Source organism: Patagioenas fasciata, chromosome 23 (assembly GCF_037038585.1).
Source record: "Patagioenas fasciata isolate bPatFas1 chromosome 23, bPatFas1.hap1, whole genome shotgun sequence".
NCBI lineage: Eukaryota > Metazoa > Chordata > Aves > Columbiformes > Columbidae > Patagioenas > Patagioenas fasciata.
In genome coordinates this window covers 3689786-3708554 of record NC_092542.1, presented here as the reverse complement: position 1 = coordinate 3708554, position 18769 = coordinate 3689786, and the positions used below count along the sequence as shown (strand labels likewise).

Genomic DNA, 18769 nt, shown 5'->3' with positions numbered 1-18769 from the left:
GAGTCTCCGTGTAGGGGAATGTGTGCGCAATGAGTGGGGAACATCTTAAGGAGCTTTCCTGTGCCTGGAGATGACGATTTGAGGGCAGAAAGTTTCCCCTGTAAGCCCTTGGCTTTGAAAAACAAAAGGATATCTCTATAAATAAAAATCTTGAAAGGAAAACATCCATTGAACAGTGAACTGAGAGAGAAGGCCCTTACTTAAATCAGCTTTTCCAAACTTCATGTGCATTGTAGACACGACACCAAAGAAACCTCCAAGCGCACACGTGAAGCCGCCTTTTCCCCACTGTCCGAGACATCAATTCCCAAAGAAAACCTGGAACGTAAGTGCTGAAAAATGAGAGAAGTTAGAAGATGCGCTCGTATTATATAATCTAAAGCCTTTTATGTATAAAACATTTATACCTGCTGAACTTGAGATGTGGTAGTTAAACTGATAGCCTGCGTGGAAACAATTATTTTGGCTCAGTTCTAATTAATTAGTAACAAATTTCTACAAAGTCCAAATAAAAATAAGAATGTGACGCTACATTGAGCCAGTACAAGTTTGTGTGAGGTAGCTTTTTGTATATATTTTAAAAAATCCACATTTTTGAAATACAATTAATCAAATACAAAAACCAAAATATAGGGAAATTCCCTCTGTAGAATTAGGTTAACACGTTCATAAAATGATGCTAAAAATGAGCAATGGTCACCTTTGGCTGTGGTTCTTTGGAAGCAGAGCTGAGCTTCATCAAACTCCAGTTAACTCAGAGTTGGGAAAAGGAGCCTCACCTCAGGTTTTCCCAGCAAACAGTGGGGCCCAGCTGCTTTTCCCTAGAAAGAAGTGGGGATTTCTTGCTTCGCAGTGGGTGTCAGCTCAAGGATTGGTTTGCACAGGAGCCGTGTGAGGAGCGCGTCCTGGTTTGTGCTGCTGCACCCACACGTGCAGGTCCTCCTGCTACAGGTAAGTCCAGGTCTCTGACCAGACAGACACTTTCTGCCTCTGCTGATCTTCCCTGAAAGGTTTGTCCCTCCAATTTTATCTGGGATTCTTCGCAGATTTGGTTACCATACATAATTTATACATTTGTATTGTCTGTAAATTGTTCTGGACTGTAATGACTTTCCAGGCCGTGCACCAAGAGCAGGTGGGTCTAGGGCTGGACTTTGGGCGTCTGAACTTGCAGGGATGTGTTTGAGGGCGTGGGAGATTCAGACTTACTTTGCTATTTCAGGATGCAAAAAACTTTTGCTGTGCTTACTGGCCATCTTTTGGTGAATCTTTGAACCAGGTAATAATCTGAGTGTGGTCCTGAACAGATCCTCTGCTGAGCAACTTCCCTGTGTAGGTGTCATCTTTAAAGAACTGAATAAAATGGAGAAAAACCCACCCAAACCAGCAGGAATTTCCAAAAACACAAGCCGAAATACCAGCCTTTAAGTGGAAGTAGCAGCCTCCCCTTAGACTGAGAAGTTTATGTAGCAAAGAAGGGGATAACCGAGTGGTTAGAGCACAGACAGAAATCTTATATTCTCCTAGCTCTGACCAAATTGCTGTTCGAGTTTGGTCAGGTTACTTTAACTCCTTGTTTTCCCATCTTCGCTGTGAAGTGAGGAATTCCCCTGTGGCGTGTCATGCAGTAAAGCTGCAAGTTTGGCTGTTTGGACAGCAAATATACCTGCGTGCGTGACGATTTTACGTTGGAAATCTGAGGATCTCTCTCAGTTCCCACGCGCTTGCTCATTTTTTCAGTGAAATAACTCTGGCTTTTAAAACTAGCAAAAGCAATTAGTTCACTCCGGGGACCAATAGGTGGAAACATGTCATTTTAAAAAATGGATTTGGTTGTGGGGATCTCTGAGGCTTTATATTAGAGTAGAATATTTCTCCTGCAGTGATGTCTGTGGACTCTGGGTATGCTCTGGGCTCGGAGGGAGCTGGAGCTGCTTCAGCCCCACGATGCTCGTGCAGTTGCTCCGATGGTGTAATAACGGTCTTAAAGTGCTGCACATCGCTCCAGCATAAGCATATGTATGAAATGGACCTATAATGCATAATTGTAACAAGTAACTAGAATACTGCGTATGCACTTCTAAAATTGGCTGGGTTAATAAAATGTGCTGATTGCTCCCTGAGGATATCAAGGGACTGGATGAAATTAGTAAGGGTCACCAGTTCAAATCTGGGGCAAGTTAGTGACTGCAGCAGCCCTGGTACGTCCCCGCACGCTTTCCCTAAGTTTCTGGTAGACAGGTATCTGCATCGGTACAGAGCTGGGTTAAAAGGGGGTGGCTCTGTGTGGCGCTGACACGGGGCTTTGGGGACCGCAGCACTTTCCCGGGTCTGCTTGGGATTTCGGTCCCCTTTCCTGTGTAAGGCACAAAGCTGCTCACCCACGTCCTCTGGCTTCACAGTCATCTGTCACACATCTTGCAAATCTGTCACTATTTTTACGTCTGCGAAGCAACAATTAATCTGAATGTTGTATTTTTTAAACAAAGCTGGTTTATTGCTGAGTTTCCAAGAGAAAAGAAACGTGGAAATATTTGGCTGTTGCTCTTGCTGACCACTGGTTACGGGGTCCAGGCTGCCAGCCCAGGACAGAGAGTGTTTTCTAGCTTCCCTTGGGAGGCAGAGCATCACCAGTATACCTGCACAGTGCTGCTACAGGGGTTTTGTAAAGGAAAGGCACTGGTGTCAAGCAATAAGATAACATGAGATCACCACCTGCACCTCTGGGTGAGCAGAGGCTTCCTGGCTTTGCAGCGTGCACCTCAGGGCTGAGCGCTGTTCCGCGGGGGTCTCGGGCGGGTGTCGCTACACTCGTGTCTGTAGAAAATTGGTGGTTTCTGGCTGTGCTCTCTGCAACTCCCGCCCCTCCAAGACACACGGGAAGCTGAGCAACATGACTTGCTGAGCAGAAGGGCAGCTTCTGGTCAGGCACTTGTATTTTTGCTGCCTTAGCTGCTGTTATAAATTCCTCACTCTGGCCTTTCACTTCTGATATTTTTCCCTCGGCCAAATCAAAAGACGGTTTTGTTACCTCCGGCTCCCTGCGGACGCGGCAGCTTCAGGCAATGAAATATGCTCCAGCCTTTCGGAGGGAGGACAAGAGACCCGTTGCTGGGAATCTGAGGTGGAGAAGGGTTCCGGGAACAGGACTGAGGCTTTTGCCTTCGGTTCAGCCCCGGCTGCATCCCCGTGCATGTGGAAAAACAACAAACCTGCTAGTTGAGTGCCAGGAGAATAGATGGAGGTGCTTGAAAGTGCTGTGGGATTTATAAGGTGGAATGAAAAACACACAGCAGCATGTGGAGGCTGGCACCGAGACGGGCTCGCTCCTCCTTGCCGCTACCCACCTGGGGAAGGAAGGTCAGCACAGCTCCAAAATTAATGAGTACTGGAGTAAAATGGATGAATTGGGGAACAGTTGTAATATTCGTGCCTAACGGGAGTAAAGAGAGGTAGGTGGGATTGCCTGAGGTTCCCCTTGGAGAAGACATGGAGGAGCACAGTGCTAGTGACTGCACACGGATATTTAAGCTGGAAATGAGAATGTGCTTTAGGTTCCTGGAGCTTTTTTTCCCCCTTGGTTTTCCAGTGCTGCCAAACACAATTGGGATTCCAGATCCCTGTTTTCAAGCTGTTCAAAAGGTAGCTGTAGGACTAATACTGAGACCCAGCTGACAGTCCCAGGTGCACAGGAGGGAGATGAGCGTTTTGTTGGAGTCTGAGTTGGAGCTATGGACATTTCTCCTATGACTACTAATGTTCAGTGTTTGGAAATGGAGAGTACTGAGCCCACCTGGGAGCCCAAAAGTGCTTCTTTGGTCTCTGCTGTCAGTGACAGGAGCCCTGAAGGGCTCTCGAGTGGTGCAGTTCCTGGGGAAGCCCTCTTCTTCCCCCATCAACGCCTGCCCGTGCTCTTCCATGGTATTTGGGAGGAGTGTGAAGCCCAGCTCAAATGAGAGGCAGTGCCAAGGATTAGGGAATTACTGTACGGGGTAGAAATAACTCTTCAGATCCTGCAACATGATCATTGTATTTCCCCCGGGGTCTGGTTGAGGGTCACAGGATTTGTTTGAGAGCTGAGAAGTTGAGGGATGCTCGGGAGGTTCTCCGAGGCGGCTGGGTCAGGGCTCTTCGCACTCTATAGGAACTTTGCTTTTCCCTACACGTGTGTCTTCAACTGTGGCTCCAGCAGCTGCTGTTTGAAGTAGGAGGTAAGGGCAGGAGCTTCTCCTGGAGGGGCTGCCCCCGTCAGCAGTCTCGGGCGGCTGGAGGGGGGAACGTGGCCAGCGAGCAGGCGAGCGCACACAGAAATGATGCTGGAAGCCAAGGCTAGTCCTGCTGATGTGGCCCTTTCTCCTGCAGCGGATCATAAAATATGGCTCAAATTTTCATTACGGCCTCTATTGATTATCTTTTGGGACAGATGAATTATAGGGAACATTAAATTAAAAAAAAAAAAAAAAAAGGGAAATATTTGAATGAGTTTGGGAGGTCGATGCCAGAAAGGCTGACGCACCAAGCCTTACCGGCACTTGCCTGCTTTGTGGGCCCTTCCCGTGGTCCCCGTTGGGGGAGCTCCCCTGGTCCCTGCCAGCCAGCCCTGGGGAGCAGCGGGCTCTGCAGTGGCCGTGGGTCACCCCAGGGACAGCCCTGGCACAGAGCTGGCGGCTGGAGCACCAAGGGGCTGTTCCCAAGCCCTGCCTGGTGCCACATGCTCTGCCTGGTGCCACATGCTCTGCCGTCGCTGGGAGGTGGCCCTGGGGACCTTGTAGTTCAACAGTACTCAGCGGTGTCTGGCTGGCACCAACCTGGAGATTTTCTAATGAAAGGGGAAAACAAGGGGCCGTGAATGGGAAAATGCCACGTCATTGCATTCGGAGACGCGTTCGGATCTGGTGTAAGTACATGCGTGAAAGCCAAGAGTGAATCATAAAAGTAGTGATGGGCTTTAAAGGTTTCCCTCCTTCCCTGCATCCAGGGAAATGTCGCTGCTCTCATCTCTCCTACACTGAGGGGTCTGTACTCCTCCCTGCAGGGTTCATTGAGTGCAGGAGCTGATTCTTGATGTGGTTTGTGGTCAGGGACCTTTGACTCCAGGTAAGAGAAGTGCCAGGATCAAATCATCCTGTTAATGTGGCAGACTGGAGTCAAACCAGAGGGAGGGAGGTCTGGCTTCTTGCTGGCTCTGACCAGCTCTGGTCTTGAGGCTGATCCTGGAACTTTGTTGCTGTGAACTCTCCGTGTTCATTCAGCTTTTCCAGGTTGTCGTGTGTGCTGCACGTGCCCGGTGCTCATCCGCAGGAGATGGCCTGGTAAAGCTTCATCCTCTGCTCCCTTCTCTGACTGTATTCCAGAGTGGGTGAAATCCTGTAACCTGAAATGTCATCAGCACGCTTTCAGCAGCTGAACGTGGGGAATAATTGATGTTATGTCTTTCAAAAGAGCTGCAGTTCAGAGCGCTCTTCGCTTTCCTGGTGGTATCAGGATAGTCCTGGAGTGGACACTCAAGAGGAGCTGGGTGAATTTAAAATCCCTTCTCTGTGCTTTGTGCCTGGGTTGTTTTCTGTCGGTGAGGCCAGCAGCCAGTGCTCCTGAGGAATTCTGTGTTTTCTTTTCTGAGATTGAGAAGAATGCAGTCAGGGTCCCTCTCCAGCCACCCGCCTTCACATGCCAGCTCGCAAGACAAACATCCTCCCCAAAAATTCACCGGCGTCATCCGCACCCGCTGCGGTGCCCTCTCTCCGCTCACCATCCCCCTGCCTCCCACCACCACCAGCTTCCCTTCTGCAGGTTGGAATGAGCACCCAAGGCGTGATCTCTGCTTTTGAGACACTGGGTGGTGGTTTTGGTGGTGCCTTTTATTCGCACATGCGCGCAGGTCCCTGTTTGTCTGGTCACGCAGCCGTTCGGCCGGAATTTCGCCAGCCTGTGTGTCTTGCAGGGGCAGAACTATCTCTGCCCGAAATTCCAACCTGGAGGAGCACAGGCTGTGTACAGAACACCTCCTGCATTCCCCGGTGTGTTTGTGTGCCCTTTTGAATAAAAACGGCCTTGCCAAAGTGTGAGCGATCACCCTTGCTCGTGAGAGATTTTGGTGTCGTTGGACGGGGCCGCCTTTCTGGGTGCTTAATGCACAACTTCATGTACACGTTTCACTTCCTTGCAGATCTCTGCTGATTTCACAAGCCATCCACAAAGCTTTGGCGTCACCTGGGCAAATGCAAAAGGTGGTGGTTTCCATGGCTCCGCGGCCTCTCTCGAGCGACACACCCTTTTTGTGTAAGCTGGCTCCCTGGAGTCGATTGTTTTTTGGCAAACAGCTTCATAAACTCCTCCAACAATTAAACTGAAAAAACAAAACAAAACAAAACAAAACCACCCAAACAAAAACACAACAAACCCCATGCGTTATGGAGCGAGGCAGCAGACAGGTTGGAGCAGCTCCCCCCGCCAGCGCGGTCCCTGGCGGCTGCGGTGCCGGCCCCGAGCCCCCGTGCCCGCCGGGGCCGCCGGAGCCCTGGCTGCACTTGCTGGACTTGGTTTTGGGAGGTGCCTGGGCTGCTCCAACCCACCGAGCTCAGCGAGCTAGCAAACATGAAGGAAAAGGTCATGTTATTCACTTTTCTTTTTTCAAAGCTGCAAACATCCCTCTCTCTGGGAGGGGAGGCTGCACAGATGCCAGCTCTGATTAATTTAAATATTTACCAATCCCATTTTTTTTTAATTGTGTATGTTTGCGCTCTGTTTGTGTCCCATAAAATACCTGGTGTTTTGGGCGTACCCCGTTTGCAGGGTGCGTGAGATCACACTGAAAAAATGCAGTGAAAAACATTTTCATGCCACGACACATCAAATAGGATTTTGAATTAAGATGAAGATTTTCCCCCTTTTTTTATCGCTGAAGTTTGGGTGAAAGGGTTTTTCTATTTCTTTTTTAAATTCTTTTATTTAACTAGGAAGAAAAATCGCCACAGAAATTCCTTTAGAAGTTACTTCTGCCTCATCTCATGGTGTCAGGTAGTGAAGGCAGCTGTTTGTGCCGATCGAAGCACCCAGCAGTGTGTGTTCCTGTGCTGTTGTCTGGCGGGTGTTTGTTCCAGGGGCAGGGGAACAGTCCTGAGGCTGAACGTGGTGCCAGCTCAGAGCTCCGGGTGAGCGGTGGCAGCTCCCTCTGTCCCTGCGCTCCCGTCCGTCTGTCAGAGCCGCTCTGAGCCAAGCGCTGTCTGTGCGTCCCTGGCACGGGGGTCTCGTCTCATTTGGAGCTGCCAGGGTGCTGTTGTAGGGCTCACAGGCGGCTTGCGTGTCGTGCTTTCTGGCGAGGCAGCTGAGATGAATGAGGGACCCTTTGGTGGGCTTCTTGGTCACCTTTGCGATGGGATTTTCTGTGTGCTTTTGGCTGTAGGGGCTTACACTTCTCTGGGAGGGAAGTTCTATTTGCACGTTCAAGCAATGAAAGCACTGCTGACATTCACCCCACCTCCTTTTAATTGTTTTCCATGCCCATTGGGTCATCGTCTGATCCCAGCTACATCTGACAAAGTCCAGAGCTGTTCCTTGGAAAAATGGAGCGTCTGGGATCAGGACCCAGCCACTTCCCATGTGCCACGTTGCGAGCAAGTCAGGCAGAATTTGTCCCAAAGCACAGGTCTTTTTCAAGGCTTTTCGTTGTACTGCACCTCCGAAGGACCGTAGCTCAAACCTCGCTGCTATGGACAACAGGTCTTGAAGCTCCATGTCAGGGCAGGCTCTGGGGACAGGGGGACAGCGGTGACACTCCTGGAAGGGGCTCACAGACAACGGGACAGTGGCCCACGAGCTGCTTGTCAGCTCTGGGATGCTGTGGGCACGACTGCCTTGTTAGGAGCCTTAGAGCTGTGATTGGGGCAGGGGAGGATGAACATCTCTGTGTCTGCTGGAGCGGGGATTTGCACAGCCGGAATCCTCTGTTCCCGCTCAGCTGTGGGGAAAGGAAAAGAGAAGGGGAAAAATCAGGGTGGGTGCGCAGGGTGAGCAGCAGTTGTCTCATCTGAGCCATTAGCCAGAATTTGAAATTGGACCTGTTACTTTTGAGGAATGTAGGGCAGTGGAGGAGAGATGTGTGAATGTGCACACCACACTCTTGATTCAGTGTCCTAGGAAAATGTCAGAGCGTAGGATGGCAAGGAGTAGTAATTACCCCACAGCTTCAGCTCCACCACTGCACTCTTTGATCACTTATTACTTTTCTATTCCTTCTGCTTCTTGCTGTAATTGTTACAAAATCTCTCTGCTTTGGGAGGGGTCCAGGACTCCAGGGCCCAATTGCATCTGCCCTGATTCAGAAAGTGGGTCATGCTGCTTGGTCTGGGAAGAAGATACTCATCTTGCTTAGCGTGATATTTATTAGGAGATAGGGAAGGGAATGCAACCGCGCTGTTGCCTAGAAAATTGCTCTGGGGGGATAGCGAAGGACTTGTGAGGGCAGAGCACAGAAAGTTCTTGCACACCCGGTGCCTGCTGAAGCTGTGCCACGTTCCCTGCGCCCGTGTTGCTGCTTCGCTCGGTGAAATGTGGTGTGGATGGACGGCAGGACCGCGGTGGGACTGGGGACATGGAAGGGATTTGTAGCTGCTCGCTCCGCGGCTGCCTGGCAGCGATGGGCTCTTTGCCTTCCTTGCCATAGAGGCTGGTGGGAGTGGAGGGAGGAGAAGACCAGGCTGGGTTTGTTCATAAAGACGTGCACAATAGCAAGTGAAAACCTTAACCCGGTTGGGTTTTGCTGCTGGACAAGTGACCAGCTCTGCTCCTGCACCCCCTCCCAACACATGGCAAACCAGGGTACTCCCCTGCGAAGAGCGATTAGAAAACCTGGATCCAAAGCCTGGAGTAATTTACTCCGTGCTGCATCTCTCTCTCATGAGAAGGAAGCTCTGTAGAGGCACAGATGATGATACACCCCGTGTTGCTCCAGCGGGGTCTCACATTAGGGACTCTGCCGCAGAGCGCCCTGCTTGTGGGGGGTAGAAAAGCGCAGCTGATCCTGCCAGTCTGGCTGGGCCTGTGCTGCTGCTTGCTGTGAAATCACCCTCAGGATTATCCGAGGAACTGGCAACCCCAGTAACTTGGTGGGCCGGATCCTCAACTCGTTTAAATTGGCATGGCTTCACTGGAGCCGCTGGAACTGCGCTGATTTTATACCAGGTGAGGAGCTGGTCCAGAATCTTCTAAAAGAAGAAGACAAAGAGGGCAGGAAATAGAGGTGTGGTAGAGCCCATGTACGAGCATGGGGACTCCTGAGCTGTCCAGAGTGGAGAGCGGGTCAGCAGATCATTTCCTCACGTCTTGATCGGCTTTGAAGGACTCTGAATTCTTGTGGCTATGGGGAATGCCAGTGCCTGGCTCCCTCGGGAGGATGGGGGGACCTGCATTTTGGAATGTGTGTTGGCTGGGTTTGGTGAGAGCATCCAGTGTTACCCTGCCAGCATTCCCTGCTCCTGGATTTTTAGTGGCAGCGTGGTGAGAGGGGTTGTGTCTCCACAGTGAAGACCCTCACCTTTTGAGCTGGCCTGTCGTGAGCCCTGCTAGGCTTGTTCTCGTGGACACGCTAAGCCTGGCTCATCTTCTCCCGTCCATTCAACACCACTGGGATCCCTTGTGGTGTTGGCTGAGGCAGACTGGTGGCTGTGGCTTTAGCCTCACACCACTGCCACCGCTAGTTTTAATTTCTCTGAGCCTGCGAGATGATGGGAGGGGAGTTTCCACGTCAAGGAAGGAGAGTGCCCAGTGTCCACGTCCCAGATAACGGCTCCGTTGGGCAGCGTTAAGCATGTGCCTCCAGAAATGGTTCATTCCCAGTGTGGCCGGCCAGTTTTGTTTTTGCAGCTCTACCCCTCATTGTCAAGTGGGGGTATTATGGGATGTTTGTTGTTGTGTGTTTCTAGAGGAGGCTCTTTGCTGTAGCACCTGGCTCTTGTGACCGGCAGGGATGCGCAGGATTCCTCCAGCCCCCGGCACGCACTCGCATCCGGGGTGGATCTGGACTGAGTTTTAGCAACTCCCAGCACGACAACTCAGGGCCGGAAGTGAAGAAGGGATAAAATATCCAGCTGAAACTCCTGTAGGATGTAATTACCTGAGCTGGAAGCCGGCCAGGACAGCAGGTATCGTGCATCATCTGCTGGTGGTATCAGAAGCACCCGGCCTTGCGGGAGCAGCGGTCAGGACCGAGGAGTGACGATGTTCCTGCGAGGACAGGACCGCTCCCTCGGGGCTGCCTCTGTGGGCATTCAGCGTAACGGCTTTTGAAGTCACTTGCTGTTTGTTTCCATGGTTGTTCTGTGCACGTACCATGGTGCCTATAAAATGCTCTTGGGAAACTACAGCCCATAGATGGATGGCTCTGTCCTGATGCTCATTCAAATGCTCCTACTTTTCCATTTAAAAGAGGAAAAAAGTTTAAACAAAACAAAACAAAAAAAAAACAAGGAAAAAGAAAAACGCAAAGGAAATTGACTTCCCAAAAATTACACTAAGCTAACATTTGAGGCCTGGCACAAATCCACCACAGCCAGGAAACTCAGAATTAACCAGTGCGCTCCCATGGCTGCCGGGAGGGGCTGCGCTCCAAAGCTTTAAAAGTCGGGGGCTTGAGGATGAAAGTTCTCTGAAGCGCAGCAGAAGGTGTTCCCATGCACCTCCACACGTGCAAAAAAAGCAGCATTAGATGCAGGGGGAGAGGGTTCACACCAGGTCCTGGTGCTCAGACCCAACAGCTGATGCCAACACCTGAACAGGGTGCGTCCACCAGGGCTTCCCCTTGGAGCAGGGACAGACGGACACAGCCGATACCTGCCGGCTGCTGCTGGGGGAGCTTGAGAATTTACACCCTGGCCCAGGTTGCAAGTGAGGACAAAGTTGACTTTTCTTTGTTCCCACTTGCACATGACGCAGCACGACATAAATCATTGTGACGGACAGGTTCAGTTTGGGTCAGAGGGGAAGGAGAAGAGCGCAGGCCAGGCCGGGGGCAGCGTGGGGCTGTGCCAGCCCCGTGTGGATCGCAGGACGAGGCTCCGAGCAGAACCGGTGGCCCGGGCGATGGGTCAGAGGTGACCTGAGCTGACTGGGATGGTCGGAGTCTGCAAACACCTGCTCCTCGCCTTGGGCTGGTGCTGTTGGCACTGTGTGTTGGCGAGGACTCGTTTCACTCATCGGTTTTGAAAAAGAAAGGAGCAGGCGGCTCCCGTACCTGCTGCTGCAGAGAGGCTGGCGCTGAGCTGCGAGCGGGACAAAGGTCCGGCCGTGCATCTGCCGTCCCCAGCCGCGCTGGGTTGCCACCCTGCTTTTGGCGTGAATTTTCACAGCTTTGGGTACTGCAGACAGAGGGCTTCATGTCAGAGCTTTGATAGCATCTCATTTCAGAGGCTGGGGGAGGTCGGGATGTGTTAAGGCTGAAAATATTTACAGGTTTTGAAGTTGAAACGCAAACAGGAAAAGCCCTTTAAAAAGTGAGTGTAGTGGATATTCAAAACAGGGATTGCCATGGAAACGCCACAATATTTGCTTAAATTGACACAAAGGTTGCTGGTTGCAGGGTTCTGACTTATTTGGCTCCATTTTCTTTGGCCCGGCACCTATCACAAATTGATCTCGACAACCTCTTTTGTTTTGCTTCTTTTATTTTTGTCTGATGGAAATAAAAAAAAACACCACCACCAAAACCCTCCAGTCCACAAATCCCACCTCACAGAAGAGCCTGAAGCTTCTGAGCTTCTGTCAAATATTGGAGCTAGGACACTTTTAAATTTTGTAAGTAAGGTAAAAGTTCTTCTTCTTTTAATCTGTGTATTTATCCATTTCCTCCAATGCAGGAAATGGAAGGGAATTGTCTCAACTGCCTAGGGAGAGCGGGGAGGAGGGTGAAGGGTGCTGCAGAGGTGGCAGCCTGCATCCCGGGGGCACAGCGAGCCATGAGGGACCTTTGCCGTCCAGCTCTTGGACCGAAATTTGAGAGATTTAGTTTTGATTCCCAATTCTGCCGCAGATTTGCCAAGTGACCTTTGGCAAGTGACTTAATTACTGTGTGCCTCACTAAACTGGAAATAATAACTCTTCCTTTGTCTTGTCTGGTTGTGTTTGTAACGTCTTTGGGGCTATGGGGTTACATTTGAGGGGGGGTGTACATGACTGGTAAAGCTGCGTTCTGCTGGTAGTTGTGAGGTGAACACAAGCAACAGATTCCCCCGCAAAGGAGAGACGGCATCACGATCTCACGTGTGCACTGACGCTCAGCTGCCTATGGGTGGAAGCTCTTTAGTCCTGTAGGCTGCTTCTGCAACTGATTGACCTGGATTTTTGCTGGTGAAATCTGAAGTGCGTGGCCCACCGGCTGGTCACCCCGGCGGTTGGTACCTTCACTTTTGAGTCGCTGTCACCACACGTGGCAGAGAGGGAGTTTGGGATGCGATGCATTTGGCGAGGTGTGAAATGCCTTGCCGTGCTGTGCTGCTGTGTGACCAAGGGCTGAGATCTGTGGGTGGCTGTGGCATTTGAGGCCGGCGTCATTGCTGGTGCTTGTGATTCACCTGAGCTCTTGTTCTGCTCAGTAGGGAATATTCATTTCCTTCTGAAACTCTCCTCAGGGCAAAGAGACTTCACCAAGTGAAGGGAGGCCATCAAATTCGCACTGTCTTCACCTGAGACCACCTCCAAAACAAAGAACCTGACTTCTCTCCTGGCTTTGTACACTGGAATGGACCTTGAAGCCTGTGACTTCTCAATGCAAGGTACTGCCTTTTGTTCTGTGATCAAACGGTCTGCTCTGAAGTAGGACTGGAATGAGTGATTTTGGCTCTCCAGAGCCTCCATTCTACTTCCTGGGGAATCTCTAGCCTATAGTGTTTGGAAGAGCTGCTGAAAGTCATTGGTTTGAGTGGTTAAATGCATGGTGGGGTGTTGATTTGTCTTGGGCTGGCTTACAAGTAGGACTGGGTTTATCCGGGACATCGCTGCCCAATTCTGCACAGACACAGGCACCCAGCTGACACAGAAAAGCGCTGTTTGAGCAGCTCCCTGCATTAGCCTCCTTCTTCCTGATGAGCTGGTGTGCAGTATTCACAAGTAGCTAAGTAATATGCCAGAGCAAGCTAGCATGGGAGTCCCCTGGGTAAGTATTGTGTGGGACAGTTTCTGATTGAGTTGCTTCACAAAAGAAGAGGAGTTTGAAGATGTCTGTGGTCACGGTGGGAAACTCAGAAAGGTTGCGAGGGTGTGGGGCAGTTTCTAAAAGCCATTTTACTTTCTTCACTGCTTGGCTCCCGTCACAGCTTCTCTACAAAGAAAGGTGTGGCACAACATGGCCTCGAAGAAAGCAGCTGTAGGATAACAACAGTGGGATAATATATTTCTCCTTAATGGTTTGGGGATTTGGGAGGTACCTGGTGGCACTGCAATACTGCTGCAGATAGAAGGGGCTGAGGATTCGTGCTGTGTCTGGGCTTTGTGTGACGTTATGTCTGCTCTGTAGGGCGTAGAGGCTTTGTCAAGGGGTATCTCCATGCTGTGTTGTCACCATTAAATGACAATGCTTGAATGAAGATCAGCAACCTGAAGAACCTGTGGGCATTGTGTATCACCACGTTCCTCTGCCTTTTGCTGCTGTACCAGAGGTGATACCTGGGCAGAGCGGTGTATCCAAAGCTGTTGTGAATCACAGGTCCAGCTGAGACCTGAAGCAGAAGGATCAGGCTGGAGGGACCGTATTGGCTTAGCAAGAGGGAAAATGGTCAAAGCCACAGGGCTAAGATGTTGGGCTGGGGCTCCAGTTATCCCTGTCCATCCCTGGCTGCATGTGGCCCTCCCTTAAAGAGCAACAGCCGTGATCCTCTAAGGCTCAGCAGGGCTTAGCGCTTGCCACGTGTTTGGAGCCCACAGACCTGAGTGCTTTCAGTAAACCTGCCAGTAAATACAGCATGCTTCAGGATGGGATAGGGGTGAGCTGTGCCTTCCCACACCTTCCTAGTGCTGAAACTCCTCCAGGGTCTGGCATGCTTTATTTGGAAAGCTTGGTTTTGAACTGTTAATGTAGGGAACTCTGGCCTTTATCCCTGCATGAGCTGCTCCGGTGCCTGTGTCCCATTTTAGAACAGTGGCACATGCCTTCCCAGGCCTCCGGAGGCAAGAGAGCTTCCCAAATGGGAGCTCTGCCTGAGGAAATGGCTTAGTGCAACATGAAGGGCCTTGAGGTTTTACCAAATAAGATACAAATTCTCAGGTTTGACTGCAGCAGGTGAATTTTCCGCCAAACATCCTTATGTGCCTCTCTAGAGAGGCCAAACATCCAGGGGGAAAATCTCTGCGGAGGAAGCTGCTGTGTAAGTTCTGGGTCCATTTTTCCATCAGAGGGAGCTTTTCCTGTGAGCCCTCACAGGTATCTGCTGCTGGCACTGAAAGCCCTGCATGTCCATCCGACATGGACCTGGAATGAGCAGGACCTCTTGAGACAAGAAGGCAAGAGGGGGAGACTTGAGGAGGAGTTCCTTCAGTGCTCTAGTGAACCTTAAGGTTCTGGTTCTTGCAGATCAGTAACTCATTTCGATGTTTGCCTTCTCCTCCTAGTACCTACTGGGCGTGTTGCCTGTACAAAGCTGAGTGTCCTTCAGGGGCTATTTTCTGAGGGACAGAAGCTCATTAGAGACAATAGAAATATTTCCCTGGACTCCAGCCGTTTTCTGAGATCCCCCTAGTTCTACAAGCATCACTTCAGTGAAGGAAATGCATTTCGCCTTTCAGGCGTGTGGCTGTGTGATTGCTCATGCTCTGGACTAGAAATCCCTGTGTTCCAGTCTTCAGCCCTGGAGCAAGTTGTATGGCTTCTACTTTCAAAACAAGCTCAATTTACTTTGGGCTACAGAGGCTATTTGCACGTTCTCCAGAGCCCATCCCCAGGCTGTGATTGCTGGTTTACTCTCTGTTTATAAGCACAAGCTGGCTGTTTAGTCCTAGAGCTCCTAGGGTTGGAGGCAGTTTTCTTGTTCAGTGGATGTTTCCCCTGCCTTTAGTGCAGGGGAAAAAAGCTAAAAAAAAGATGGGAAAAAGATTAGAAACACCTGCTTTGCCTGTGTGTGAATTTGCAGAATATTTCCCCTTGCTTCAGTCCTAAAGTAAACCTGAATTTGGGGGTTAACCTGGGCTGCCTGTGTTATTTTTGCGGGGATCCTCGGGATCGCGGCGCAGGCACCGGGGCCGCAGGAGCGAGGTGGGAACTCTGCCTTCCGCAGAAGCACAGCCGGCCCAGCCCAGCCGGCCCTGACGGCTCCGATCCGAGCTGGGGAATATGAAACAGCCTTGCAAAATCCTTGTGGAAATTTACCCGCCTGTGTATGAAATCAACTCGCCTGCCTTTGCCAGGAGGAGTTTAACTTGCCCATTAAAATATACATCTATTTATGTATTACTTGTTCTGTGAGAGAAAATTTTCCCAGGCGGTTACAAAACTCAGTCTAGACTGCAACGTGTGGCATCTGGTGGTAACATGCCATATACATATATCTGAATACACTATCTACTGTATCACCCTGCTTGGGAGTTAATAGCACGTATCTGGATTATAGCGAGGTCTTTCCGTTTACAGAACACTCTCCCCGGATAAAAGTTTGGCCCGGTTCCTGCCTGCACTGGTCTGAATGGGGCTCTGCCCTGCCTGCTGCCATCCTGGCAAAGCAAGGCAGGCGTTTCCATGCTGCCTGTTCTGACCTGTGGCCCCGTGGTCCACCTGGGCTGCCGGCAGGAGTTCTCGGGCAGAGCTGCTCCGCAATGGCTGAGTTGAGGAGAGGGAAGACGTTAAAAGCCTGTCTGGGATAAGAGCAGGGTTGTCACATCCATCTGCTCAGGCCCTGACGAGCAGCTGATCCATATTGTTAACATATTGCCTGCCATATGGGCTAGCTCAGCTCTCCAGGAACGCTTGGGAGACCTGACCTCTAGTGTGACAAGATGTGAGCATGAAGGACGGGTTGACAACAGCCCTTGGGTCTCGGAGTGTGAAACCATGTTTCAGCCCCTTCCGCTGCCTTCCCCTGCGCTCACTCGCGTGCTGCCTCTGCCTTTCTCCCTCTCTTCTCTTCTCTCTCGGAGGGTTTTTCCCTCCCTCCCCTGTTTTCCGCATCCCTGGTCTGCACTAGATCAATGACCTTCACTCATAACCAGACTGGACAGTTCTGACTCCCTCCCCCAGGCCTTCGATCAGATGTTTGGTTGGCGGCTGTGGAAAGCTGAATGGGGGGAAGTCAAAGGAGGGGAAAGAGGATCATGTGCTCGACAGGCCTGGTAGCTGTCCTTGCCAGGCCTTGCCTGGGAGTGGGACTGGAGCCTGATCCGCTAAGGTCCTTAGCACCTCTTGCTCGCTGGGATAACAGCACACGCTGATGCAGCCTCTTGATGGACGGCCAGGTCCAGCAATGGGATCTAAGCAGGATGAAAAGGCTCCGAGGTTCAGGGAAGGACCATGGTGCCAGTGTTTGAGGAGGGAACACTTAAAGGCCCCTGAGAGACACAGAATTATTTCATTTCAAAACCTTTTCAGAAGCCCTGCTCTGCCCAGCAACCAGTGATTGTCACCTACAGCTGTCCACGTGACGGGGAATAGTTGTCCAAGGTGCAAAAGCCAAAGAGGTTTTCCAGCAATGGGGAAGTCGGCTGGGCAGGATCCCTCCCGGGTATAGAAGGAGCTCTGAGTACAGAGCCTGTGGTGCAGTGTGGTGCAAGCACAGAGCTCACATGTATGAATACGGGGGGCAGCGTAGCCCTAAAGAAGCCCAGTGCTTAAACTAAGGCCAAGAGTTGCCAGTCACACAGGAGACCAGCCTGCCCCAAAAACTCAGATGGAAAAGGATGTTCAGTACTGGAGGAGACAGGACGGGCCAGGCCTTCGTGCGTTCAGACCTTGCTTGCCGCGCCACCTGCCATTGTTCTCCTGAGTTCAAGGTGTTCTCAGTCTCCTGAAGAACATGACTGTCTCTTTCCTAAGGCTCCTGTCTTCACACTTGAACTTTATGGAGGTTAAATCCTGATGCTATTAAGGCAAGCACGAGTTCTGCTGTAAACCTCAGTGGAATCAGGATTTCAGCCTTGACTCCTCAGAAGAGGATCGGGGTGTTTCCCAACCTTTCTTACCAACAGCTCTGCCAGACCTTTAGACATGACTTATTTGTCTTTTAGTCTTCCCAAGCAAGGATTGCCTTCTTTAAAAAATGCCTGTCCTGTGGAAGTCAATATCCTCAAAAAGGCTGTGATTTCACCCTACTGCTCTTCGTAAAGGTTTTGGATAGTTTAGGTACTTGTATCGCTCTCCTTGCCCATATACCTGCAATTGCAATGAGCATTAAGGGTGTTTATTTGTAGAGAGGAGCCCACTGAGGTATTGCAAAATAAAACACAGCGATGAGTTGTGGTTTATTTACTCAAGCTTCACTGATGTAACCAACCTGATTTTATGCTAATAATGACTCAGAAGCAGAATTGGGAGGAGAAGCCAGATCTCCTGATTCCTTCAACCCTCTGACAGTATTCCTTGCTGTCCTTACGAGATCCAGTGGTGGTTCTCTCAGCTGGGGTACAGGCAGCAATACTGCAGCCAGTTTGCAGGGGTACACTAAATATGTAGGGACACATTCAGCTCTGGTAGGAGCTGAATGTGGGGCTGTCTGTCCGTCTGTCCGGTGGCTGTCCAGTGGGGACCAACAGGGACTATGACCCACCGGAGTTCCTCAAGGAAAACCATCTGGAAAGCACTTGGAACAATCAGTGCAAAGTATGCACATGAGTGTTCAAGGAAACACATGTTCAAAATGGAGTTCTTAGAAATCTGTTGATAAAACACAAAAAATGTGAAAAATGAACAAATACTGTAAAGTGAATGTGATCTGTTCTCTGATGTCTTCTACCAGGGGCTCATTCCAGACTGGTGCTCAGCCCATGGGGCAGCACTGGAGTTGAGGCTTATCTCGCTACTTGAGCTGAATATGGAAAGACTGTTGTAGCACATTGCCTCTGACAAATTATATATTAATGCTGGGGCTTTTTTTGTTATTACTGTAGTTATATATTAACCATTAAGAGCCACAGGTAAGCCATCTGCTTATGTAAAGCAGCAGAGCTGCATTTTCAGCGAGCAGAACGATCCTGATTTTTGCCAGGGCAGTTTATGATCTGTCCCAGTGTCTTTCTTGTGATTCTTGCTGAGTTTGTCTTAGCTGTACATTAATAGAACATACAAGAGAAAAGAGGAGAGGACAAACTAAGGTGAGTTTGAAAGTAAAATGAGCAAACAATATTGCTAACCTTGTCCTTTCAGAAGTCAAAAGCTACTCCCCTCCTCCCCCCAATTATAAGACTTAATAATACCGAGGTTTCTATGTGTTTAGGATGCACACAGATCACATTTCAGGTTGCTGTGCCCTGCCAGTGGGAGAGCAGAGGGAGGGATAGCACTGTACATACATTGCTGTACAAAACAAAAATCTTATGTAACGTGCAAGATCTCAGGCTTTAAGAAAAACATGAAGCATTGCGGGGTTGACAAGAGTTGGCACATGGGAGCAATTCCTGCTTGATTACCACGTCCCTGGAGTGTGCTGACCTAGAGAACAGCCTACTCAGGAACCTGGTTGCCATCCTCCCTCGCCAGGGCTAGTTACAACAGGAGCTGAAGTCAGTTGCCCCCAAGGCCAGCAATGTGTTAATAGACTTGTTTTGCCTGGGGCTGTTTGGCTGTGGAGCAGAGCAGATCCTA

General features: G+C 50.4%; 1 protein-coding gene across 6 annotated transcripts in view; it reads left to right on the top strand.

The window, feature by feature from the left end:
• The window catches only part of CASZ1 (castor zinc finger 1), a 216972-nt gene that overhangs the window by 51419 nt on the left and 146784 nt on the right, over positions 1-18769 (top strand). For all 6 annotated transcript variants that reach the window (XM_071798597.1, XM_065854932.2, XM_071798596.1 and 3 more), the window contains exon 2: positions 12621-12764. The gene's annotated coding sequence lies outside the window, so the exon portion shown is untranslated. The remainder of the gene's footprint in view (positions 1-12620; positions 12765-18769) is intronic.